Genomic DNA, 27942 nt, shown 5'->3' with positions numbered 1-27942 from the left:
AAGGAATGTTCACGGGTATGATACATTCACCGTTGACGGAGGGTGTTCACTAGCAAACGGTGCCCGGAGGTTGTTCATTAGCAAGCAGTGGCGCGCGGTGATGTTCAATGGAGGGAAGGGAAGCGGAGAGGGCGGGGAAAAATATACATTTTCCCAACTTTATGTAAATCACCAGCGGCAACCGCTGGGTGATGACCAATCATATCAAGTTCCCATGACGAAGGCTGGAGACTTTTTCAGCAAAGATGACTGACAAAAATACTAGGATGGAAGCAAATGTAAGTGACTATAACGTCATAACGAATCATGCCACAAATGTACAGTTGAGAGGAATATGTTAGTTCATGTAGAGACAAACAGTAATGCATCTTCTTTTGTCATGAAGTTAATTTACAAAAATCACGATTTAGCAAGCTAGCTGACTAGCTAACATTAGCCTGCTAACTTTATGGGTGTTGTGACATGAGTATGTACTTTAAAAAAAAATGAGTATGAAATTCTAATTCTGGTTGTTTCATGTTTTATGGACTCCTGAAACAACCAGCAAACCAGGCAGTCGTCTTGTTTAACAGTGGATTTAAAGAATCTAGTTAGCTAAAGCATTTACTGCAAATTGAATGTACAATTTTGTAAGTTTGCCTTGCTGATATTTGCCATGCAATGCAGATAGATGAAGTAACGTAGCTAGCTAACTATTTTCTTGCTTATTGTGCAGTGGAGGATAACAGTAACTGTATGCCTATGGATGTGTAGCTAGCGTAGCGGCTCTACTATGCACCACGGGAGAACCAAGAAATGAAGAGCGACACCACGGCTGTCTTTTAAGCTTTTATGTTGATCTGCAATAGTATTGTGAAAAGACAGGACAGGAACACATCAGTCTCCAATGCACCACCTGACAAGCTGTTCTTTCTCTCTCAGTGTTTTCTCAGACTCTCACAATCACAAACATACATAAAGCCATAATGTATAGTATAAAATAATAACCAGTCCTTAATACAAAGAATGTATAATCTTAATTCTTAGACAATAGAACCATACCTGCAATAGTATTGTGAAAAGACAGGACAGGAACACATCAGTCTCCAATGCACCACCTGACAAGCTGTTCTACACAGGAGCATGAAGAAAGGTAAAACACATATCCTGTCTCACATCCCCAATACATTGCTAGGTGCTTTCAGTATTGACAGTACCAAAATACAACAACTCATGTACAAAAACACTGCAACACAAACAAGTTACAATGTCAAATCGCCTTTATCCCATTCAGACCTTAGAGGGCCAAAACTACATCTCCCATAATGCAACACCATCACTAGTCTGTAGCTCAGCTAGCCGTCTGCATCACAGAAAGGCATGCTAGCTAGCAACACGTTTAGCACTCTGTAAACTATATTAATAACAACAATAAAACTCTGAAAGTTAGGTGTGTCAATAGTCTCACACTCCCTTATAACAATATCTACAGCATTAACCTTGGGACGTTTTATTTATTTCACGTTACGGACTTCTACAAAGGAGTAATCTGCAACCCATACCTTTCTCTCTGTGTTTTCTCAGACTGAGGAGAGCGGGAGCTATGGGTAGTACCAGGGTGTTAGTAGGTGACATAAGCACCCAGATAAAATAAAATACATTTAATGAAATAAAACCCGAAGATGTTAACATCATTCAGCTACTGATACTGCCCACCTAACAGGCATCACCAGTAGCGCAACAATTAAAATTAGAAACCAAAAGCAAAGTTCCTGGCGATCATAGCGATCTGACTCCCCCCTTCTGTCTGAACTTGGAACATTCCTGATCGCGGGCTTTGGCCACTGACCCTCAATCTGATTGTTCTGCTCTGCGTTGTGTACTACTCCAATAATCTGAAGTTTGCTGGAATAACCATTTTAACTCTACTACACTAGCTATGTAGCCGATCTGTGTATAGACCCTAAAACATTTGGTATACATATTAGTTCAGAACCTAGCTATGAACCTCAGCTATCATAGCCAATTGAATCAATTTCAAAACTGTTTGAATGACATTAATGAAGCCAATGGATTGAGTAGAATATAACTTTGTGCCAAGGATGCAAGTCGTATATACATGTAGTTATTACCATGCATAAGATCCCCACATTGTAGCCTGTACATTTAACATATTCACTGATCATGTACTCTACCTTTGCAAATAAATGTGTAGTTCAGGTATGAATGTCTGAGATTCTTTTTCAGTCATATCCAATACCAGGAGTATCAAATTCCAGTCTTTGAATGATGATGTGTCTGCATTGTATGTATTACAATTATACACTTGAACAGTGTTTACCAATCTTGACCCTGGGACATCAATGGTTACACATTGTAACTATACAATAGACTAGAAACATGATTTAACTAGTTAAAGGCTGATCTGTAATTCATATACAGTGGGGGGGGGAAAGTATTTGATCCCCTGCTGATTTTGTACGTTTGCCCACTGATAAAGAAAGGATCAGTCTATAATTTTTATGTTAGGTTTATTTGAACAGTGAGAGACAGAATAACAACAACAAAAATCCAGAAAAAAAATGTCTAAAATGTTATAAATTGATTTGCATTTTAATGAGGGAAATAAGTATTTGACCCCCTCTCAATCAGAAAGATTTCTGGCTCCCAGGTGTATTTTATACAGGTAACGAGCTGAGATTAGGAGTACACTGTTAAAGGCAGTGCTCCTAACCGCAGCTTGTTAACTGTAAAACAGACATCTGTCCACAGAAGCAATCAATCAATCAGATTCCAAACTCTCCACCATGGCCAAGACCAAAGATCTCTCCAAGGATGTCAGGGACAGGATTGTAGACCTACACAAGGCTGGAATGGGCTACAAGACCATCGCCAAGCAGCTTGGTGAGAAGGTGACAACATTTGGTGCGAAAAAAACACAAAAGAACTGTCAATATCCCTCGGCCTGGGGCTCCATGCAAGATCTCACCTCGTGGGGTTGCAATGATCATGAGAATGGTGAGGAATCAGCCCAGAACTACACGGGAGGATCTTGTCAATGATCTCAAGGCAGCTGGGACCATAGTCACCAAGAAAACAATTGGTAAAACACTACGCCGTGAAGGACTGAAATCCTGCAGCGCCCGCAAGGTCCCCCTGCTCAAGAATACATATACATGCCCGTCTGAAGTTTGCCAATGAACATCTGAATGATTCAGAAGACAACTGGTGAAAGTGTTGTGGTCAGATGAGACCAAAATGGAGCTCTTTGGCATCAACTCAACTCGCCGTGTTTGGAGGAGGAGGAATGCTGCCTATGACCCCAAGAACACCATCTCCACCGTCAAACATGGAGGTGGAAACATTATGCTTTGGCTGTGTTTTTCTGCTAAGGGGACAGGACAACTTCACCGCATTAAAGGGACGATGGACGGGGCCATGTACCGTCAAATCTTGGGTGAGAACATCCTTCCCTCAGCCAGGCTCATTGAAAATGGGTCGTGGATGGGTATTCCAGCATGACAATGATCCAAAACACTCGGCCAAGGCAACAAAGGAGTGGCTCAAGAAGAAGCACATTAAGGTCCTGGAGTGGCCTAGCCAGTCTCCAGACCTTAATCCCATAGAAAATCTGTGAAGGGAGCTGAAGGTTCGAGTTGCCAAACGTCAGCCTCGAAACCTTAATGACTTGGAGAAGATCTGCAAAGAGGAGTGGGACAAAATCCCTCCTGAGATGTGTGCAAACCTGGTGGCTAACTACAAAAAACATCTGACCTCTGTGATTGCCAACAAGGGTTTTGCCACCAAGTACTAAGTCATGTTTTGCAAAGGGGTCAAAGACTTATTTCCCTCATTAAAATGCAAATCATTTTATAACATTTTTGACATGTGTTTTTCTGGATTTTTTTGTTGTTATTCTGTCTCTCACTGTTCAAATAAACCTACCATTAAAATGATAGACTGATCATTTCTTTGTAAGTGGGCAAACGTACAAAATCAGCAGGGGATCAAATACTTTCCCCCCCCACTTTATTCAGAAATATATATATTTTTTAAAACAGTACACTACACTTCCTACGCTTCATTTCATGTCAATACTCTAAAACCGGTTCATCTCAATATCTAATTTCCTTCATCTGGATTGATCTGATAAACACAGGATAGGTAGGATATTTCATCAAATGAAAGACTTCATTTTTGTATTTATTTAACCTTTATTTAACTAGGCAAGTCAGTTAAGAAATTCGTATTTACAATGACGGCTTACCCCGGCCAAATCCAGACGAAGCTGGGCCAATTGTGCACCGAGCTATGGGACTCCCAATCACGGCCGGATGTGATACAGCCTGGATCCAAACCAGGGACTGTAGTGACGCCTCCTGCACTGAGATGCAGTGCCTTAGACTGCTGCGCCACTTGGTAGCCCAACCAGTAGAGAATGTGAAACGCTTTATTGAAAGAACTTCATTATCCAAGTGTTATAAATACATAACACATGCATTATAAATATTATACAGTTTAAGTCGGAAGTTTACCTACACCTTAGCCAAGTACATTTAAACTCAGTTTTTCACAATTCCTGACATTTAATCCTAGTACCAATTCCCTGTCTTAGGTCATTTAGGATCACCACTTTATTTTAAGAATGTGAAATGTCAGAAAAATAGTAAAAGTTGAGAGAATGATTTATTTCAGCTTTTATTTCTTTCATCACATACCCAGAAGTTTACATACACTCAATAAGTATTTGGTAGCATTGCCTTTAAATTGTTTAACTTTGGTCAAACATTTCAGGTAGCCTTCCACAAGCTTCCCACAATAAGTTGGGTGAATTTTGGCCCATTCCTCCTTGCAGAGCTGGTGTAACTGAGTCAGGTTTGTAGGCCTCTTTGCTCGCACACGCTTTTTCAGTTCTGCCCACAAATGTTCTATAGGATTGTGGTCAGGGCTTTGTGATGGCCACTCCAATACCTTGACTTTGTTGTCCTTATGCCATAACTTTGGAAGTATGCTTGGGGTCATTGTCCATTTGGAAGACCCATTTGCGACCAAGCTTTAACTTCCTGACTGATGTCTTGATGTTGCTTCAATATATCCACATAATGTTCCTGCTCATGACGCCATCTATTTCTTAAAGTGCACCAGTCCCTCCTGCAGCAAAGCACCCCCACAACATGATGCTGCCACCCCCATGCTTCACGGTTGGGATGGTGTTCTTCGGCTTGCAAGGCTCCCCCTTTTTCCTCCAAACATAACGATGGTCATTATGGCCAAACAGTTCTATTTTTGTTTCATCAGACTAGAGGACATTTCTCCAAAAAGTACGATCTTTGTCCACATGTGCAGTTGAAAACTGTAGTCTGGCTTTTTATGCCGGTTTTGGAGTAGTGGCTTATTCCTTGCAGAGTGGCCTTTCAGGTTATGTCGATATAGGACTCGTTTTACTGTGGATAAAGATACTTTTGTACCTGTTTCCTCCAGCATCTTCACAAGGTCCTTTGCTGTTGTTCTGGGATTGATTTGCACTTTTCACACCAAAGTACGTTAACCTCTAGGAGACAGAATGCGTCTCCTTCCTGGTGTTTATCCCATGGTGTTTATACATGCGTACTATTGTTTGTACAGATGAACGTGGTACCTTCAGGCATTTAGAAATTGTGGAGGTCTACAATTTTTTTCTGAGGTCTTGGCTGATTTCTTTTGATTTTCCCATGATGTCGAGCAAAGAGGCACTGAGTTTGAAGGTAGGCCTTGAAATACATCCACAGGTACACCTCCAATTGACTCAAATGATGTCAATTAGCCTATCAGAAGCTTCTAAAGCCATGACATAATTGTTTTGAATTTTACAACTTGTTTAAAGGCACAGTCAACTTAGTGTATGTAAAATTCTGACCCACTGGAATTGTGATACAGTGAATTATAAGTGAAATAATCTGTCTGTAAACAATTGTTGGAAAAATGACTTGTGTCATGCACAAAGTAGATGTCCTAACCGACTTGCCAACACTGTAGTTTGTTAACCTCTCTAGGCTAGGTGACACCAAATCGTCCCACCTACGTAACAGCCAGTGTAATCCCGTGGCGCGTTATTCAAAAACCTCAGAAATGCAAAAACGTCAATTTTTCAAACATATGACTATTTTACACCATTTTAAAGACAAGACTTTCGTTAATCTAACCACACTGTCCGATTTCAAAAAGGCTTTACAACGAAAGCAAAACATTAGATTATGTCAGCAGAGTACCCAGCCAGAAATAATCAGACACCCATTTTTCAAGCTAGCATATAATGTCACATGAACCCAAACCACAGCTAAATGCAGCAGTAACCTTTGATGATCTTCATCAGATGACAACCCTAGGACATTATGTTATACAATACATGCATGTTTTGTTCAATCAAGTTCATATTTATATCAAAAAACAGCTTTTTACATTAGCATGTGACGTTCAGAACTAGCATACCCCCCTGCAAACTTCCGGGGAATTTGCTAACAATTTACTAAATTACTCACGATACCGTAAGTTTTTGTATTTTTGAGGAATTTGTCATTCGCGCCACGCCTATCATTGGATATTGGAGCAGGTGTTCCGCTAGCGGAACGTCTAGATGTAAGAGGTTAAAACTAGAGGTTGGCCGATTAATCGGAATGGCCGATTAATTAGGGCCGATTTCAAGTTTTCATAACAATCGGTAATCGGTATTTTTGGCCACCGATTTGCCCATTTAAAAAAATTATTATATATATTTTTTAAACCTTTATTTAACTAGGCAAGTCAGTTAAAGAGCACATTCTTACTTTCAATGACGGCCTAGGAACGGTGGGTTAACTGCCTTGTTCAAGGGCAGAACGACAGATTTTTACCTTGTCAGCTTGGGGATGCAACCTTACGTTAACTAGCCCAACGCTCTAACCACCTGCTTTACGTTGCCAAGGGAAGTTGCTAGCTAGCATTAAACTTATCTTGTAAAAAAACAATCAATCAATCATAAACACTAGTTAACTACACATGGTTGATGATATTACTAGTTTATCTAGCCTGTCCTGCTTTGCATATAATCGATGCGGTGCGCATTCGCGAAAAAGAACTGTCTTTGCTCCGACGTGTACCTAACCATAAACATCAATGTCTTTTTTAAAATCAATACACAAGTATATATTTTTAAACCTTCATATTTAGTTAATATTGCCTGCTAACATGAATTTCTGCATATACCCTGACTCTGTTTGCAAGAGTTAAAAGAAGGGTGACGCGCTAGCGCATTTCGTGACAAAAAAATTAAAAATATTCCATTACCGTACTTAGAAGCATGTCAAACGCTGTTTAAAGCCGCCAGAAAGTGGAATGGGGTGTCTGCTGTCTCTGGGCAAAGTATAGGAGCAGAGTTTGTAAGTGGTCAGCCTGGGGACAATGAGACTGGAGATGTGCGGTCACAAGAACTCGCCATGTTTTTCTTTCTCTCTTTGAATGAATACAACGTCGCCCGGTTGGAATATTATCGCTATTTTACGAGAAAAATAGCATAAAAATTTATTTTAAACAGCGTTTGACATGCTTCTAAGTACGGTAATGGAATATTTTGACATTTTTTGTCACGAAATGTGCTCGCGCATTACCCTTTGGATAGTGACCTGAACGCACGAACAAAACGAAGGTATTTGGATATAACTATGGATTATTTGGAACCAAAACAACATTTGTTGTTGAAGTAGAAGTCCTGGGAGTGCATTCTGACGAAGAACAGCAAAGGTAATCCAATTTTTCTAATAGTAATTCTGAGTTTAGGTGACCCCGAAGTTGGCGGATGTCAAAATAGCTAGCCGTGATGGCCTCAGAATATTGCAAAATGTGCTTTCGCCGAAAAGCTATTTTAAAATCGTACATAGCGATTGCATAAAGGAGTTCTGGATCTATAATTCTTAAAATAATTGTTATGTATTTTGTGAACGTTTATCATGAGTAATTTAGTAAATTCACCGGAGGTTTTCGGTGGGTATGCTAGTTCTGAACATCACATGCTAATGTAAAAAGCAGTTTTTTGATATAAATATGAACTTGATTGAACAAAACATGCATGTATTGTATAACATAATGTCCTAGGAGTGTCATCTGATGAAGATCATCAAAGGTTAGTGCTGCATTTAGCTGTGGTTTGGGTTTATGTGACATATATGCTTGCTTGGAAAATGGCTGTGTGATTATTTGTGTCTATGTACTCTCCTAACATAATCTAATGTTTTGCTTTCGCTGTAAAGCCTTTTTGAAATCGGACAATGTGGTTAGATTAACGAGAGTCTTATCTTTAAAATGGTGTAAAATAGTTGATTGTTTGAGAAAATTGAATTGTGGTATTTTAGTTGGTTTTGTATTTCGCGCCGTGCGATGCCATTGGCTGTTGGCTAGGGGTTCCGCAGGCGGAACGGGGTTCCGCTAGCGGAACGTCTGTCCTCAACAGGTTAAGAATTGACTGATTTACACAGGGTTGTATTGAGTGATTTTCACAATCTGCAGGTTGGTTATATCAAAACACCTTTAGGGTGTTTTGAACAACTTCTGGTTGCTCCAGGAAGCTTAGAATCGACACAGGTAGACCTCACAGTAGCCTGATGGATTGTCATCGAAGACAGGTTCATAAGGCATTTACCATCACGAGTTTGACATGCTCAAAAATACTGCAGAAATGCATAATTGACTGGCCCGATGAACTCGGGATGGCCGGGCAGTGACTCTGGTTCGTTCGAGCTGCGGGTCCAGCTCTGACATTATGTGTAGGCCTATGTGAGGCGACCCCGAATCCCAAGTTTCGGCTCGATAGGTCATTCGGTGCCCGAGCAACGACCTTAATTGGTGCTGAAAATCCATTTTTTCCAGGCATTGCTACGGGGTCCTTGAATGAGCTATCGGACAGAAACGTTGGGGTCCGTCTCTATGGGCCGAGGCAGTTTCAATGCACCTAGTCTTGCGACTTTGGGACATTTCTAAACGTCGCCATTTTCGTGATTGTCAAATTGAATTGAACATATTGCAAATGTACGAGGCTGTTTCTCGGTCTGAGAACCTACAGCGACATAACTCACCGTGCACTATCGACTTGAGCTCTACAACAGGTTTCTAAAGTTTCAGAGCTCTAGGTCTGACGGTTCTTTGATCGTTCGAACGAAGGTAACTATTGTCTCTAAGCCCCACACTGTCACTATGTCCTAGCTGTGTGTGTGTGTTATTTTTTTTGAACATCTGATGGGATAAAGGACTGATTTACAGTTCATGAGGGTTACCTAGTCACACATATGAAGTTTTGAAATGATCTGACTTTTTTAACCCTTCGAAATAGCCTCTGTGACCCATATTTAAGACACTTCCGGTTGGCACAGGAAGCTATAAGTAAACACATATCCTGATTGGGGTATGCTATTACAGAATCCTGAGTTTTAAGTCTTTATGTTAATAATTGACTGATCTACATAGGGTTGAATGCAGTGATTTTCACAATCTGCAGGCTGGTTATAGAAAAACACTTTTAGGGTGTTTTTAACCACTTCCGGTTGCTCCAGGAAGCTTAGAATCGACATAGGTAGACCTCATAGTGGCCTGATGGTATGTCATCGAAGACAGGTTCATAAGGCATTCATAACCCACATAGGCTTCAGGTTGAATTTAGGGGAATAGGCAATGTATTCCTATGGGGAGAAAAGTCATTGCAAACTTTTAGATGTAAACACCTTCTTTTAACTGTTAAGAGTTAATGCCACATGGTCAAGGTTAGGCTGGCACAGATCGGGAGGACCTCAGGAACATTCCTGAGGTTGAATTGTGCTTCTAACCCTAACGGTTCCGCCGCTGTCACCCAAAAGCACTTGAAATTTAGGGCCAGGCTTCATTTTAGGTTTAATTTTTCTCATGGTCGCTGCGCTTGGACCGAGCGAGCTACGGTCAAGCGGGGCATCTCGTTGAACTCGGCACAGCCTAGAGATAATGGTAATGCCATTGCAGGCTCTGTGTGTCTTTAAGCACCGCACTCTGTCACTCCATCCTTGCTGTGTGTGTGTGTGTATGTGTGTATGTATGTATGTGTGTGTGTGTCTGTGTGTGTGTGTGTGTGTGTGTGTGTGTGTGAGAGAGCTTTTCTTTGACATCTGAAGAAATGACTGATTTACAGTTCATGAGGGTTGCCTAATCACACATATGAAGTTGTGGAAAGATCTGACCTTTTTAACCCTTCGAAACAGCCCCTATGACACCATTTTAAGGCACTTCTGGTTGAGACAGGAAGCTGAAAGTGAACACATATCCTCCTTAGGTTAGGCTCTTATAGAATATTGAGTTTTAAGTCTTTACGTTAACCTGTTATGGCTAGGGGGCAGTATTTTCACGGCCGGATAAAAAACATACCAGATTTAATCTGATTATTACTCCTGCCCAGAAACTAGAATATGCATATAATTATTAGCTTTGGATAGAAAACACTCCAAAGTTTCTAAAACTGTTTGAATGGTGTCTGTGAGTATAACAGAACTCATTTGGCAGGCCAAAACCTGAGAAGATTCTGTACAGGAAGTACCCTGTCTGACCATTTCTTGGCCTTCTTGATTATCTCTATCCAATACAGGGGATCTCTGCTGTTACGTGACACTTCCTACGGCTCCCATGGGCTCTCAGAAGGCGGCAAAAAGCTGAATGATATCGAGGCAGCCCCTGGCTGAAAAACATTTGCACGTTTGGATAGTGGCCGGTTACAGTACTATGAGACTCGGGCTCGTGCACGAGGGGATCCCATGCTTTTATTTTCTCTCTCTTTGTACGTAAACACGCTTTCCCGGTCGGAATATTATCGCTTTTTTACGAGAAAAATGGCATAAAAATTTATTTTAAACAGCGGTTGACATGCTTCGAAATACGGTAATGGAATATTTAGAATTTTTTTGTCACGAAATGCGTCGTGCGCTTGACCCTTATTTACACTTCGGATAGTGTCTTGAACGCACGAACAAAACGCCGCTATTTGGATATAACTATGGATTATTTTGAACCAAACCAACATTTGTTATTGAAGTAGCAGTCCTGGGAGTGCATTCTGACAAAGAACACCAAAGATAATCAAACTTTTCTAATAGTAAATTGGAGTTTGGTCAGGGCTAAACTTGGTGGGTGTCTAAATAGCTAGCCGTGATGGCTGGGCTATCTACTCAGAATATTGCAAAATGTGCTTTCACCGAAAAGCTATTTGAAAATCGGACACCTCGATTGCACAAAGGAGTTCTGTATCTATAATTCTTAAAATAATTATGTTTTTTGTGAACGTTTATCGTGAGTAATTTAGTAAATTCACCGGAAGTGTTCGGTGGGAATGCTAATTCTGAACGTCACATACTAATGTAAAAAGCTGTTTTTTTTATATAAATATGAACTTGATTGAACAACACATGCATGTATTGTATAACATAATGTCCTAGGCGTGTCATCTGATGAAGATCATCAAAGGTTAGTGCTGCATTTAGCTGTGGTTTTGTTTTTTGTGACATTATATGCTAGCTTGAAAAATGGGTGTCTGATTATTTCTGGCTTGGTACTCTGCTGACATAATCTAATGTTTTGCTTTTGCTGTAAAGCCTTTTTGAAATCGGACAGTGTGGTTAGATAAAGGAGAGTCTTGTCTTTAAAATGCTGTAAAATAGTCATATGTTTGAAAAATGGAAGTTTTTGTATTTTTGAGGAATTTGTAATTCGCGCCACGCCTATCATTGGATATTGGAGCAGGTGTTCCGCTAGCGGAACGTCTAGATGTAAGAGGTTAAGAACTGACTTATGTACAGAGGGTTGAACGAGTGTGTGTTGTTTCAGAAAATCACAGAAATCTCACAGAGCTCTGAAACCCGCCTTAACCTCTTGACGGTCGCCTATGATAGGGGGCGCTACAGCGATTTTAGAAAATAATTCGGCCCTTTTTAAACGGCCTCCTACTCAAACTCAGAAGCTAGGATATGCATATAATTAATACTTGTGGATAGAAAACACCCTAAAGTTTCTAAAACTGTTTGAATGGTGTCTGTGAGTATAACAGAACTCATATGGCAGTCAAAACCCCGAGACAGATCGTAACAGGATGTGGAATTCTGAATTGCGGACTCAACTTCATCACTTTGCCTATAAATCACACCGTGAGCTATGGTTCATTGAGCACTTCCTATTGCTTCCACTAGATGTCTCCAGTCTTTACAAAGTGGTTTGAGCCTTCTACTGTGAAAACTGACAGAATGAGAGTCTGTGGAACGTGGTCACATGGGGAGGGCCATCACCATTATGACACCGGCGCCCCTGGCTACCCTCCCCTTTCGAAACGTTTTGAAAGACAATGCAATCGTCCCCCTTGAATGTTATTGGAGCTCTGGTTGAAAAAGGCCCTAAAGATTTATGTTATACAACGTCTGACATGTTTGAACGAACTTAAATTAAAAAAAATCAATTTTGGTAAGAGAGGAGTCCCGCGCACGACGGTACTTTTGGTGCAGCCTTCTGAACGCGCTAACAAGAAGACATAAAGGATTAACTTTTTCGAACGAAAATACATTTGTTGTGGACCTGGGATCCCTGGAAGTGCCTTCTGATGAAGATAATCAAAGGTAAGGGATTATTGACAATAGTATACAAGAGTAGATTTGATATGCGATTGTTCCAAAATGGCGCTGACCTGTATTGCTAGCCTATTTTTCTGAGTATCGCATCCCCTTTTATCGCAAAGTGTGATTACCCAGTAAAGTTATTTTTAAATCTGGCATTGCAGGTGCTTTCAAGAGATGCTAATCTATAAATCTTAGAATGACAATATTACATTTTAAAATGTTTCGAATATTAATTAGTAAATTGTAGCGTTGTTTCACCGGACGCATTTGAGGGAAAATAGTTAGTCAACGTCACGTGCCGATGTAAAATGCTGTTTTTATATATAAATTTGAACTTTATCGAACAAAAGAATGCATGTATTGTGTAACATGATGTCCTAGGAGTGTCATCTGATGAAGATTGTCAAAGGTTAGTGCTGCATTTAGCTGTTTTTTGGTTATTTGTGATGCATGTGGTTGGTCGGAAAATGGCTATGTGGCTACTTTTACGATATACTCCTCTAACATAATCTAATGTTTTGCTTTTGCTGTAAAGCCTTGTTGAAATCGGACAACGTGGTTCGATTCAGGAGAGGTGTATCTATAAAACGATATAAAATAGTCCTATATTTGAAAAAAATAAAAAAGAATTGTTATGCAAATGGCGATAGGATTTTTCGCTGGATGTCCGTCCCGCGTATGGGACGGAGCCCGTCCAGAGGTTAACGGATTCATCTGAACACGCTGCAACTGGATCTGTAAATTTTTTGGAAAAAAAACTTGTTTTTTTGAATATCACCAATTTGACATTGTACGATTTCTCTTAAATGACAATAGATAAATGTCTGGTTCTTTTTTTTCCTGACACCGTAGGCTCATGTACTTTGACGTGAAGCGGTCAAATTAGCGCTCTATTTTAATTTTTGACTTTTAATCCCAGAAAAATGGCCTTAACTCAAAAAGCATTGAGGCCTCGACTCCATCTTGTTCGGGGCCAACTGCCCATTATGCCAAACCAATGCTCACCAAGTTTCGTCTTCGAAGTTTTTTCCGTTTAGGAGAAAAGGCCACGTCGTGATTGGTGATGTTTGTTACATTTGCAATATGATTCCATTCACCCTCCTGTGGTATAACCCGGGACAGGTGAGAAATTACCACAATTTGAAAATTTTATAAAACGGAAACCGAATGTCCGAGAGACTCCGTTCAATGACTTCCCGGAAGATCCGGCCGCAGTGCATGGCCCGACGCCATCCGCAAATTGTACAAATGTTCGCGGACGTCTAGTAAGGGACCGTACATTTGCAATATGGACTTTCTCACTAAACATACAGCAAATGCCGAAATGTTCCCTTCATGTAAGAAAGGGTAAACACAAAACGAGTGAAAAACATGGCCCACCTTGCCTGGCGAGGGTTCAGTCTCCTTGCTGCCCGGATGTACTCCAGATTGCAGTGGTCAGTCCAGATTAGAAAAGGGTGTCTAGCCCCCTCAAGCCAATGTCTCCACACCTTCAAGGCCTTGACGACAGCCAACAACTCCCGGTCCCCCACGTCATAGTTTCGCTCTGCCAGGCTGAGTTTCTTCGAGAAGAAGGCACAGGGACAGAGCTTCGGTGGCATACCCGAGCGCTGAGAGAGCACAGCTTCTATCCCAGCCTCGGACGTGTCCACCTCCACTATGAACGCCAAAGAGGGATCCAGATGGGCCAGCATGGGAGCCGAGGTAAACAGAGCCCTCAGGTGACTAAAAACCCTGTCCGTCTCAGTTGTCCACTGCAAGCGCACTGGGGCCCCCTTCAGCAGTGAGGTAATGGGAGCCGCTACCTGACCAAAACCCCGGATAAACCTCCGGTAGTTGTTGGCAAACCCTAAGAACCGCTGCACCTCCTTTACTGTGGTGGGAGTCGGCCAATTACGCACAGCTGCAATGCGGTCACTCTCCATCTCCACCCCTGAGGTGGAAATGCGATACCCTAGGAAGGAGACGGACTGTTGGAGGAACAGGCATTTCTCAGCCTTGACATACAGGTCATGCTCCAACAGGCGACCAAGCACTCTGCGCACCAGGGACACATGCTCGGCGTGTGTAGCGGAGTATATCAAAATGTCATCAAAATACACCACTACACCCTGCCCGTGCAGTTCCCTGAAAATCTTGTCTACAAAGGCTTGGAAGACTGATGGTGCATTCATCAACCCGTACGGCATGACGAGGTACTCATAGTGCCCAGAGGTGGTACTGAAAGCCGTCTTCCACTCGTCTCCCTCTCGGATACGCACCAGGTTGTAAGCGCTCCTGAGATCTAATTTGGTGAAGATGCGCGCCCCTGTGCATTGACTCTATTGCTGTGGCTATGAGCAGTAGCGGGTAACTATACCTCACAGTGATCTGATTCAGACCCCGATAGTCAATACACAGTCGCAGACCTCCCTCCTTCTTCTCCACAAAAAAGAAACTCGAGGAGACGGGTGAAGTGGAGGACCGAATGTACCCCGGACGCAGGGATTCGGAGACATATATTTCTATAGCCTCCGTCTCCGCCTGTGAGGGGATACACGTGACTCCTGGGAAGTGCAGCGTCTACCAGGAGATCTATCGCCCCGTCGATGAGGTGGTAATTGAGTTGCCTTCTTTTTGGAGAAGGCGAGAGCCAAATCGGCATATTCAGGAGGAATGCGCACGATGGAGACCTGGTCTGGACTCTCCACCGTAGTAGCACCAACGGAAACCCCTAAACACCTACCTGAGCACTCTCGCGACCACCCCGGGAGAGTCCTCTGTGGCCAAGAAACAGTGGGGTTATGACAAGCTAATCCACCCTGACCCTAATGGTCGACTATCTAAGGCGTGAATGGGGAAAGGCACATCCACGGGAACGATGGGGATCCCTAAACTATGGGCTAAAGCTCTGTCAATAAAATTCCCAGCCGCGCCTGAATTGACAAGCGCCTTATGCTGGGAATGCGGGGAAAACTCAGGGAAAGTGACAAACACAAACATATGTGCAACAGAGGGCTCTGGGTGAGAATGGTGCCGGCTCACCTGGGGTGACGCCAGAGCGCCCTGCCTGCTGCCTCGATCCCCAGAGGAACCAACCCGGCACCGACCGGCAGTGTGACTTCTGCGGCCACAGATGGTGCATGAGCAGGAACCCCCTCTGGATTCCTTGCGCACAGCCCCTCCCAGCTCCATGGGTATCGGAGATGGGGTGCGGGAGGATGGAACCACTGGACGAACAGAACGTCCGCGGGTAGCCAACAGGTTTTCCAGCCGGATGGACAAGTCCACCAGCTGGTCGAACGTGAGGGTGGTGTCTCTGCAGGCCAACTCCCGACGGACGTCCTCGCGCAGACTGCAGTGGTAATGGTCGATCAGGGCCCTGTCGCTCCATCACGCGTTGGCAGCCAGGGTCCTAAACTCCAGGGCGAACTCCTGGGCACTCCTCATCTCCTGCCTCAGATGGAAGAGGCGCTCACCAAACTCAGATTTACTATAAGAAAAATTGGTTTACCTTTGCTGTTCTTCGTCAGAATGCACTCCCAGGACTTCTACTTCAACAACAAATGTTGGTTTGGTTCCAAATAATCCATAGTTATATCCAAATAGCGGCGTTTTGTTTGTGCGTTCAAGACACTATCCGAAGGGTAACGAAGGGTGACGCGCGGACGCGTATCGTGACAAAAAAAATCAAAATATTACATTACCGTACTTCGAAGCATGTCAAACGCTGTTTAAAATCAATTTTTTTGTGATTTTTCTCGTAAAAAAGCGTCGTCTCGTGCACGCGCGCACCAGTCTCATTGTTCTCAGATCGACCACTTACCAAATGCGCTACTGTTTTTCAGCCATGGCCTGCAAAGTCATCATTCAACGTTCTGGCGCCTTCTGAGAGCCTATGGGAGCGTTAGAAAATGTCACGTTACAGCAGAGATCCCCTGTTTTGGATAGAGATGATCAAGAAGGCCAAGAAATAGTCAGAGAGGGTACTTCCTGTACAGAATCTTCTCAGGTTTTGGCCTGCCATTTGAGTTCTGTTATACTCACCGACACCATTCAAACAGTTTTAGAAACTTTGGAGTGTTTTCTATCCAAAGCTACTAATTATATGCATATTCTAGTTTCTGGGCATGAGTAATAACCAGATTAAATCGGGCACGTTTTTTATCCGGCCATGAAAATACTGCCCCCTATCCATAACAAGTTATTTTACCACCATCTCTTGCGCATGTCATTTTCCATATGGATCCATAACGAATTACTTTGGGAATAAATATCACTGAATGACAGAAATATTGGAACAAAGTAGGCTAATGAAGGTAAACAAATTGTTGCTTATGGGAAAATACAGCATTCAGAGGTCAAGACAGCGCTACTCTGAGGCAACCTTTTGGACTGGTCTTGATAAATCAACAAGATTTTTATTTTCACTGAATCTCTGTTTGGGTATTTGTTAGACTACAGTTAGGGTGTGGAAATGTTAGGGTTATTTTGCTCTTACTGTAGTACTGTATCCTACTCCCGACCGGTCACGTTGTACAGCGCCATTATGGGCTATTAGCAGGACAATAGACTCTTGCCAACACCTCTCTGTCGTTTGATACTTTGTGCTAGGAAATTGATCAGCATTAAAACTTTGTGGATGGGGACTCCCGAGTGACGCAGCGGTCTAAGACACTGCATTGCTACAGATGCTGGTTCGATACCTGTGCCGGCCGTGACCGAGAGACCTATGAGACGCACAATTGGCCCAGCGTCGTCCGGGTTAGGGGAGGGTTTGGCCGGCTGGGGATGTCCTTGTCCAAAAAATATGCACGGTGGGATTTTGGTTTCTCTCCCTCTAAAAACAGAAATCAATATTTTGGCCTTTATAAATCTTTTTTTGGCCTTTATTCAGTTTACAATCGCTCACTTTCGGTTATTTGAAAACAAAATCATCTCCAAAATATCGTTATTTTTTTAAACAAACAATTTAGAATCCTCCAATCCTCTAAATGTTATTATTGGCGGAGAGCCATATAGATTGCAAAATAGTTGGGAAGAGATTTTCGATGTCACATGGTTTATGAATTGACATGCAATTTTCCATTACTCCTGAACAATAGTGTAATAATTGCTATTCCTCTGTCCTGCACGCACACTCCAAAAAAAGACTGGACTGTAGCATATTACTTACTAAAAATGACATGAAAAGGGCACATTTGTAAACCCCAAACTCTAAAAGGAATTGGAAAGGTAGATACAAATTATTTGTGACATGGGGGTTACAATAAAGAACGTAACCAAGATGTAAACAAGATGCTGGGTTTTATTTACAGTAGTGATGGAAAGCTGGAGGCGTTTTGAAAACAGGTTTTCAAACACTTGTTTTTCACTGTAGTACTGTAGCAGGTGTAGCCTATCATGCAAACAATGTTTCCTATCAGCAGAACAATAGACTCTTCACAGCCCGGCCACTGTAGATGTGAAAATCCCTCAATTTGCAATGTATTCGATGCTTAAGTACTATAAAGTGTTATATTTCTAACTCAGTGTCTGTATGTAGCCTCGCTACTTTTATAGCCTCGCTACTGTATATAGCCTGTCTTTTTACTGTTGTTTTATTTCTTTACTTACCTATTGTTCACCTATACCTTTTTTGCTCTATTGGTTAGAGCCTGTAAGTAAACATTTCACTGTTGTATTCGGCGCACGTGACAAATACACTTTGATTTGATTTGAAGACCTCATGCAACTGCAAAATGTCGGAGAGCCATATAGATTGCAAAATAGTTGGGAAGACATTCCATGGCACATGGTTTATGAATTGACACGCAACTCTTCATAACCCGGCTGCTGTAGGTGTGAAAATCCCCCCAATTTGGCCCTAACAGTTCTTCATCAACATCTTTATGCTTTCATCAATAAAATAACGAGATAAAAGACATTCAAAATGCAGATGTTTATTTAAACTACATTTCAGTTGCACTTCCCCCCCAGCTGGTCTATTAGTAGGACAATAGACTCTTGCCAAGAAAGAGGGTAGGGGGAGAATTTGTATTGTCAAATTTATTTCTTAGTTAGGTTGGCTGTATCACAACCGGCCGTGATTGGGAGTCCCTTAGGGTGACGCACAATTGGCCCAGCGTTTTCCAGGTTTGGCTGGTGTAGGCAGTCATTGTAAATAAGAATTTGCTCTTAACTGACAGTGGCACACTGGGCCAGTGCAGACAAAGCTACTGGCACAAATAAAAATAAGATCTGACGCAACAACCAGCTGTTTGAGAGCTGCGCACTCTCTCTGTCCGCCAGATTATCTATAGGCTATACTGTATGTGTGCAGCATGCATGATACATTTTTTTTTTTTACTTAACAAACTGCTTTGTGAATCCATCTGTTTTTTAATCAATTATATAGCCTAGACTAAAAATAGCATTATTACAATATTATTTTCACTGGACCAAGCAAGCTGTGAATTCTGCAAACAACATTTCTAGGATGGGCTATTAGCAGGACAATATATATTGGTCATATTGGTCATGGCTCCCGAGTGGCGCAGTGGTCTAAGGCAAAAGGCATCACTAGAGTCCCTAGTTGAAATCAAGGCTGTATTACATCTGACTGTGATTGGGAGTCCCATAGGGTGGTGCACAATTGGACCAGCATCTTATGGGTTAGGGAAGTGTTTGGCCAGTCGGATGTCCTTGGCCAAAAAATAGGCATGGTGGGCTTTTGGTTTCTCTCCTTCTTAAAACATAAATAAATATTTTGGCCTTTTATAAATATTATTTTGGCCTTTATTCAGATTACAATCACTCACTTTCAGTTATTTGAAAATGAAATATTCTCAAAAATATTGTTATTTTTTAAACAAAGCAATAATAATAATAATAATAATAATAATAAATTAATTTAGAATTATATAAAAGCCCCTTAGATATTCTCACAGATCAGATTTTCCCTGACGAAAAATGCCCCTTAGATATTCATTTAGAATTCTCCAATCCTCTAAATGTATTTATTGGCAGAGAGTCACATCCTTGAAAAAAATATTTTTTAGATATACTGTAGACCAAGCATGGGGACTGGTCTTGATAAATCAATGGCATTTTTATTTTCACTGAATCTCCGTTTGGGTATTGGTTAGACTACAATTAGGCTGTGGAAATGTTGGGATTATTTTGCTCTTATGTTATGCTCTTAGTACTGTAGCCTACTCCTGACCGTCATGCTGTATAGCGATTTGTATAGCGTTAAACCCCGAGGGTTTCGTTTTAAATTTTTCTTGGAATAGAAACACCATAATATTAATCAAATTAATTAAGTTAAATATCTTAAAATGAATCCCATATACTATGTTCTTACAAAAAGGTTTTAAATTCTCAAGTACAGCCAATATTGAAGACTATCAAATGCTTCTCAAAGATGCCCTCTGGTGGTCAAACTAGCACTAACTAGCATTAATGACAACAGTGGCTGACAATTAAATAACGTGACATAGAATTCTGCGGCAGCCCGCAAGGAGGGCTGCAGTATGACGCAACTTTTACAGGAAAACCACTGTATACACACATGCATACTCTCACTCACTTACTCACACTCTGTTAAGTTGTGTGATTATTGTCTCTCTCTTTTAGATCTGACACCCCCAGCACTTCAGCTGCAGTCACAGCTGTGTTATTTCATTTACTGGATGCATCAGTTCCTGCTACACTGGCCTTGAAGTGTAAACTTGTAATGGATACAGGTAATTAAGAACTATATTACTCACTCACTCACTCACTCACTCACTCACTCACTCACTCACTCACTCACTCACTCACTCACTCACTCACTCACTCACTCACTCACTCACTCACTCCAACAGACGTGCACACACAAACATGTTGCTGAGCTGTATACTTACTACCACTTTGTGTATCTCTCTTTCAGATCTGCCATGCACTCCACCACCGCACCGATAGCTACATAATTACTCTAAATATTAAAATGTGATTGATAATATTGTAATACAGTATTGTTTGTTAATGTGTACAGTTGTGGGGAAATTCTGTGTGAGTTTAAAAACATGCCTCTTTTTGCAATTAAGTACATGCACAATTAAAGCGACGTCGTTGGTTGATTTGATATTGCTCTAATTAAAATGTGTGAATAAGTAAGACTGATGAAAACACTGGTCTGATATTGCTGCAGTTCTAGTGTAACTCTCTAGACTGCAGTTAAAATTATAAAATGACTACATATTAGAATAATAATACATAATGAAGTGACCAATAGTTACTGTATTGTGATAATTGACCCAGGGTGGGATTGAAACATGTCTCAAAAGCAGACAGAAAAGGTCAAATAAGGTCCCAAAAATTCAGTGTGGTATGGCCGTAAGTGAAGGAAAATAGCCCTCTTATGAATCTCGTCGGTCCCCTTCTTCAAAGTGATGACGTCGTCCTGATTTAACCACCAAACGACTCAATCGATTTTTATTTAATTATGTTTATTTGTCACTTTCAGAGGTTCGGGGAGGGCCTTTGTCATCACACCCTCCCACACAACGGTACTGCAGTGGTCCCATGGCCGGAATGACACTCATGGAATGGGTGGTGGTTGGGCTTGGCCCTATTCCAACTCATACTTACCTGGCAGGGGAGACACCTTGATCACGAAGGAGGTTGACCCATGGTGCGGCTCGGCCATTGCACTCCGGCCATCGACTGTATAATTTGTGGTACTGGGGGACCTCGTCCGCACTCTCCCTTGATCTTCTGTGTTAAAGGAATGAAAGGACAGGAACTGGAGTAAAAGCGGGGAGGAGGCTGATCTCTTCGGTCACCCTCCCACAGCAGCATCACGCATGAGCATTGTGTGTCCACACTGTGGCGCTGTGGATTGATGGCCTTGGGCCCTCCACAGGAAGGAGTGCCTAGCAAAACGATGTGGCTTTATTTGAATCTTATTTCAGAGCTTTAGCTGGAGTACCAGTGGGGTTCCAGTGGCCCCTGCTGGAGAAAGGGAGAACAACAGAGAAAAAAGGCTTACAGCACCTGGTATTCCCAGGCGGTCTCTGATCCAAGCCCTAACCAGGCCTGACCCTGCTTAGCTTCCAAGATCAAATAAGATTGGCCGTGTTGTGGGTGGTATGGCCATAAGCAACGGCACTCGTGGAAAAGAAGCCGCTTGTGGCTGGCGTCAGCCCCCTCCTTCAAAGCAGTGTCACCTTTTTAATGTTTTTATTTTTTTCCAGTCACAACATCACAATTAAAACATAAAACTCAGATGAAATTTGACACAACAGAGAGAAAAAGCTTAAAGCATCTGGTATTCCCAGGCAGTCTCCCATCCAAGTACTAAGTATGCCCGACCCTGCTTAGCTTCCAATATCAGATTAGATCAATTTCCGTCCATTTCCGCCAATGCCAACCGATGCTTGTATCTGTGCAGATGTGTATGTCTGAGCATTGTTAATGTTGGTGACACCCCTCTGCCTAGGGAGAACACGACATGTCTTTTATCGTGGGTGTTTTTATCAGATAACTGTCCTACTCTAGTTAGAGCCCTATGGTACTGTGACGTGAAAAATAAATATTGCCACGTGATTATATTATTGATTGATCAGAGTTCAACATCAAATGTCAGACCATTGGACAAAGAGGAATAACAATTCATGATTTACAAGAATGAGCCACATCAGATTATCGTCTTCTCATTTGTTTTGGTTGGGGGACTGTTTGAAATGGATAGAAATTCTTATCAACCTATAACATAACATTTTATATTTCTTCCATATATTACAGCCTAGTGATGTGTTGTTCTCACATGGAGATATATTTTTCAACCACGTTTCAAGTTTGATCATTTGCTTGTCAAATTAGATTACATTTTTTATTCCATTTAACCTTTATTTTACCAGAAAGTCTATTGATGCTTGTTCCTGCTTTTCAAAAATAGATCTAGACGACTGATCTGTTCAATGAATTGAGGATATACCAACCATGCCAGTGAATCTGTATGCCAGATCACAGGAGGTTTGTGGCACCTTAATTGGGGAGGACGGGCTCCAAAAGGTATTTCCCCTACAAACACAGACACACAAATAATCTAATGAAGCTAACCTCACCATTATGATGAATCTCCACAGCAAATTGCTAGATGATATGTTAGCTTTGGCTACTGCTCATTGCCTGTGATTTCTCATTCTACTTATTAATGTCAGACTTCCGCTGTCCATCACACCTGAGCTTAATTTTCCTGTCCACTTTACACAAGTCAAGGTTGTAATTTGTGGGGTGGAACGGGGGAGACATCAATATTTAAACAGTTACATTTGTCACCCCCACATTCAAGTACATTTTTTAAAGATATATGTAACAGGGTTAAGTTCAATTAGAATAAAGTCACTCAATTTAGGAAGTGATTTTTATTTGAAATTCAGAAATGTTTATATAATAGCTTTTCCTTTTCAGTTTATAGTGAAATCATTGAACATGAAGGTGCATAAAGATGTTGCAATACAGAAAAGAATTGGAATGTATTTACAACTACAATTATTTGAAGTGGCTTCCTCTTCTCGTCTCTTTCCTAGTAACCATTTAGGTACAGTTTACTCTAAATTATCCATATACCGGTGTATTCTTAATGGCATAACTACAATAATAACATTCTATTGCTATAATTATATAGCACTCAACTCCATTATTACGCAATCCAAATGCACTTAGTGTGATGGTGTGTTTCAGGTCAAATGAGTGCATAGCGAATCAATTAGGCCCCTAAACCTAGACAGTGCTCTACATGATAATCCAAAAACATGGGAGAGCCCTTGCAATCTCTCATATGTGACCCGTTTCAGGAAGCTAGGCGTATGTCGCACGTCACAACTTCACAGGAGAGACATTTGAGCGGCACCTAATTCCTGCTGGAACATGTGAACTTTCATGTGCCTTAATAAAAAACTTGTATGCCGTCTATAAATAGAACAACATTGTTAATTTACGAGCCTAGTTCATTTAGCCACGGAAAAAGGCAGGAACCTTCTCATTAGCCAGGATTAACTGCGATAATGGATGGGTTGGACATGCCGATAGATGAGTTCGGATTGGTCTACCATGTAGCCTGCTTCTGTCTATAACATGAGCTTCTCAGTATGTGTAGATAATCCTTGCTACCACCGCTTTTTTTTAAGTTATGGAGAACTGCAAAAGTGTTGCTACTGCTCTCAACAACATTGCTGCCCTGAATTTAGTAGGTGCTATCAACAAAGTTCAGTGGGAAAAGTTTGTTCTTAACTGACTTGCCTAGTTCAATAAAGGTTGATTCAAAATAAAATAAAAGCAGAGTATGATAGCTAAGGAGATAATTCTGGCATTTCATTGCAAACGTGAAGGGTGTCGAAAAGAGAACACAGAAGGCTGTTGTATAAAACACCTGACTCCGGATTACATCTTAAAACTAAGGGCAACCATGGCATCTGTGACAGACAGGGAGAAGCGTTCATCCATGTATATAGGTAAGAGTCTAGCTAGCTACATTTTCAGATATTATACATTTCTAATTGTGTCAGAAAGTTGCTTTCATTGCAAGTTAAAGCGTGCTGTTAGCTAGCTAGCTAATGTTAGCTGGCTGGCTCGCTAGCAAACGTTACGTGTATGATCTGTGTAGTAATATTATTTGTATCTCAGAAACCCATTTGCATTGCTAGTTATAGCCTAATATTAGCTAGCTACTAACATTGAACCTAGTTGGTTAGCTTTAGCTACTTCCCAGGTTGAACAAACATCTAGCCTGATTCTGGCATGCCAGATCTAAAACTGCTCGCCCGGGTCTGGCAGCTGGATCCGTCCTGAGTTCAAAATGAATGATGGTACAGACTAGGCCCGAGTCATTCGGCGGCTAGATCGGATAGCCTGAACTGAGCCAAAGCTGCCATTTTAGGGCCATAAACGACCCAGCAATGGCCCAAATCCACTCGATTCTACTGTATCCCCTGCCCAGTATTCATGGATACAGCTCTCAGATGATAAACATATGGTCCGTGCTACTTAGAATACTTTGGACATCCCTACCCAATTGAAGTTGACATATAAAATGGTTAAGGTTAGGTAAGGGATTTGGTTATGTGTAAGGTAAGGTAAGGGTTAAGGTTAAGGTTATGGTTTATGGTATGGAAGTTCCAAGGATCCCAGATAACCCTCACCATAAACATATAGGAGCTATGTATGCAAGGACTGGCCATTCATTATATACAAATTATAGTTTGGACCATGTTTTGAGGCTATACAGTGTTTGTTTTCAGTTAAACAGGCCTATGTTCGGATCTGATGCGGAAGAACAGTTCAACTAAGCTCAACAACCATTTATAACTTATTTTCTTCAAGAATCAATGGGTATACAATGCCTAGTGAAAGTCTACACACCCTTGAAAAGTTTTCACATTTGAGATTGACTCCTTTACTGTCCACACTTGCCACACCAGCTCAGGCTCAAGATGCCAGCCTTCAGATTCACATGTTGAGTATTTGGCGCACGGTGGTGGAAGGTGGAGACAGTCCATCAGAGAGACAAATAAGAAGACATGTATTGTAGAGCACATCACTGTACATGTGGTTCAAGTGAGGAAGGGGGTAAACTAGAAATACTCATCATTCAACCTATAGAATGTTGCTTTACATTATACTTATAGTTATTATTAGTGGAAAGTTAAAATGTATTGTAAACCAGAATCGATGGACTGTAATTGTTGTTCAACAAATAATATGTTATTATGAGTGATAACTGTTGTGTCACACATATGCTTCTAGCTGTGAACAGTCTGAGTATTTGGCGCATTGTGGTGGAAGGTGGAGACCAGTGGCGACCTGTCATTCAGGGCAGCTGGGGCAGAGCCTCACCTGTTTTGAGCCCCACCTGTTTATTTATTTTAGACTGTTTTGCATTTTATTTTGGCATTAATACGTGTCACATATCAGTTTGCAAACAATGTAAAAAAATATATAATTGAGTTAATAAAGCTGCATATAAATATGGTCTCTTTTTTTCTTTCTTGAGTAAGGCAGCTCCACAATGCAGATGTTTCAGCCTAGCTCAGTGCTTTCTGTCTCTAGTTGCGCTGTGAATTGCCTCAGTGTTCTGTCACTCATGGGGACACTACTTCACTGCAAAATCTACGGGGAGAGCTCGAAAATTCAAGTCCCTTGGGTGCTGCCATAGAGTTACATTAGAAGTGCCCATCCAAGAAGGCTCAAGGTCATTGGCCACAGATAAAATGACGTCAAATCACGTTATATCTCCCGTAGCTTTGATTGGACTGATCATGTCAATATCATACTTTCAAAATCTTAGCTAGCAATCGAGACAAGCAGTCATCTTCATGAATCAAGTTGACAATCTACTGGCAAATCCTTTTCAATCCTTGTCATATGAAGAGACATTATAGAAAAAAATATCAGTGCTCATCGCCCATTGGACATGAACATTACACAACAAGTTGGAAATCGCAAATTCAACAATGAGTGCTTTGGTAGGAATCAGTGGCTAAGCGCAAGCATTGCAAAGCGATCACTAGCCTGTTATTCAGCGGAGTGGGTGTGTGGTCCAAGTCTGGGTTTAAGGGTCTCTTTTCCAAGCTTAAAAGGATAAACATTCACATGCCATGGGCCAGAAAAGGTTGAATACATTGGCAATGCTGTCAATCCAGCATGACTTCTGCATCGTTCAAAACAACTGGAAACTCAGAACTGGGAAATCTCAGACTTCAGTGAGTTCAAGACAACTGGGAAACTAGCTCCGACTGGGAAAATACGTTTTGAGCGGTCATTCAACTCGGAATTCCAAGTCGGGAACTCGGGTCATTTTCTAGAGCTCCGACCTGAATATCATTGACGTTATGATTTGACCTTTTTTTTCATATTTCCAGTTGTATTGAAAGCACCATAAATCTAGAGAATGCCAGACATCGATGGCAAAACATCCACACAAGACTGACCGACTGTAACGTGGGAGTCGGGAAGCAAGTATAGGGAATGCAAATGTAATAATTAATAGAACATAGTACAAAACAAGAAATACGAAATACGAAAAGCGTACAGACATGAAACAGAAACGCTGTCAATAATGCCTGAGGAAAGAACCAAGGTGAGTGACAGATATAGGGGAGGAAATCAGGAAGGTGATGGAGTCCATGAGTGTCATGAGGCACAGGTGCGCCTGTGGTGGCAGGCGGCAGGTTTGGTGGCAGGTTTGCATAATGATGAGACAACTGACGACGTCGAGCGCCGGAAAGGGGGAGTAAACGTGACACCGACAAGCCACCTTCCTGTTCAAGTGAGCACAGCACAACAAGGTGAGTCCAACAATGTCTTGTATGCTGCTGCATAAATGATGTAATATGCCAGGGAGATATGTATACTGTAGCTAAGAAAGTAATACTAAGTGTATGTTGTGTAGTAAGCTGTTAGTAGCCCGTGTGCCTCACCATAATAATTTGGTCTATTTACCACTCTCAATTTCGCCTAATGTTCTGACTTGGTGGTGCACATGTAGCCTGTAACCTGTTTTAGAGAAATGTAATTATCGAATTTTGTAAGAGCTTTCATTGTCTGCTCATATGCCCCCTTTATTTAACCTACGGTTCTGACTTGGTGTACAGGGAGAATACTGTAAGAATGGCCCATGTTCTGAATTCTGTCGCTGTACATTTCAAAGCGCTGAACAAATAGGTATACTGACTTCGTCCATCCTAGCTCGCTCATTAATGTCTCAATCGAAATGATGATTTCCTCTTATCCGCTTATCGTTCCCTTATGTCACAGTTTGTAGATCTCAATTGTCAGTAGTAACCACATTTGTTTAAGCAAGTCAGCCATATCAACTATGTTTTTTAAAAAGGCAGTAAATGAGGCTAAATTTACTTTTTCGTTGCCAGACAAGGCTCCGCTGATAGCCAGGTGTAGCGGTGGTAAGGGTTCACTCCGTGGTCCTGAAAAGAAAGCTATGCTGTTGAGACAGCTTTCTGTAGGGCCTAACTGTTTGTGGGCACCGTTTGTAACGGAGGCTTTCCGCACTGCTAAAGCTAACTCTCTCTCCTCTGCTCTCATCCTTCTAGACCTATCTGCTGCCTTTGATACTGTGAACCATCAGATCCTCCTCTCCACCCTCTCTGAGTTGGGCATCTCCGGCGCGGCTCACTCTTGGATTGCATTCTACCTGTCAGGTCGCTCCTACCAGGTGGCGTGGCGAGAATCCGTCTCCGCACCACGTGCTCTCACCACTGGTGTCCCCCAGGGCTCAGTTCTAGGCCCTCTCCTATTCTCGCTATACACCAAGTCACTTGGCTCTGTCATATCCTCACATGGTCTCTCCTATCATTGCTACGCAGACGACACACAATTT

General features: G+C 41.7%; 1 long non-coding RNA gene and 1 pseudogene across 2 annotated transcripts; both read left to right on the top strand.

Annotated features, from left to right (window-relative positions):
* Positions 1 to 22: 22 nt before the first annotated feature.
* On the top strand, positions 23 to 25560 carry LOC106561888 (uncharacterized). Of its 2 annotated transcripts, none has more exons than XR_001318928.3 (3): positions 23 to 278; positions 20199 to 20308; positions 21070 to 25560. It is a non-coding gene; the product is annotated as an uncharacterized LOC106561888 (long non-coding RNA). The 2 variants fall into 2 exon arrangements; XR_001318929.3 differs by lacking the exon at positions 21070 to 25560 and adding an exon at positions 20494 to 20529.
* LOC123725288 (uncharacterized) lies at positions 21187 to 21315 on the top strand (annotated as a pseudogene).
* Positions 25561 to 27942: the final 2382 nt, after the last annotated feature.

This window comes from Salmo salar, chromosome 11, assembly GCF_965601325.2.
Source record: "Salmo salar chromosome 11, fSalSal1, whole genome shotgun sequence".
Classification (NCBI taxonomy): domain Eukaryota; kingdom Metazoa; phylum Chordata; class Actinopteri; order Salmoniformes; family Salmonidae; genus Salmo; species Salmo salar.
The sequence above is the reverse complement of the archived record's forward strand: the minus strand, read 5'-3'. Positions and strand labels throughout refer to the sequence as shown.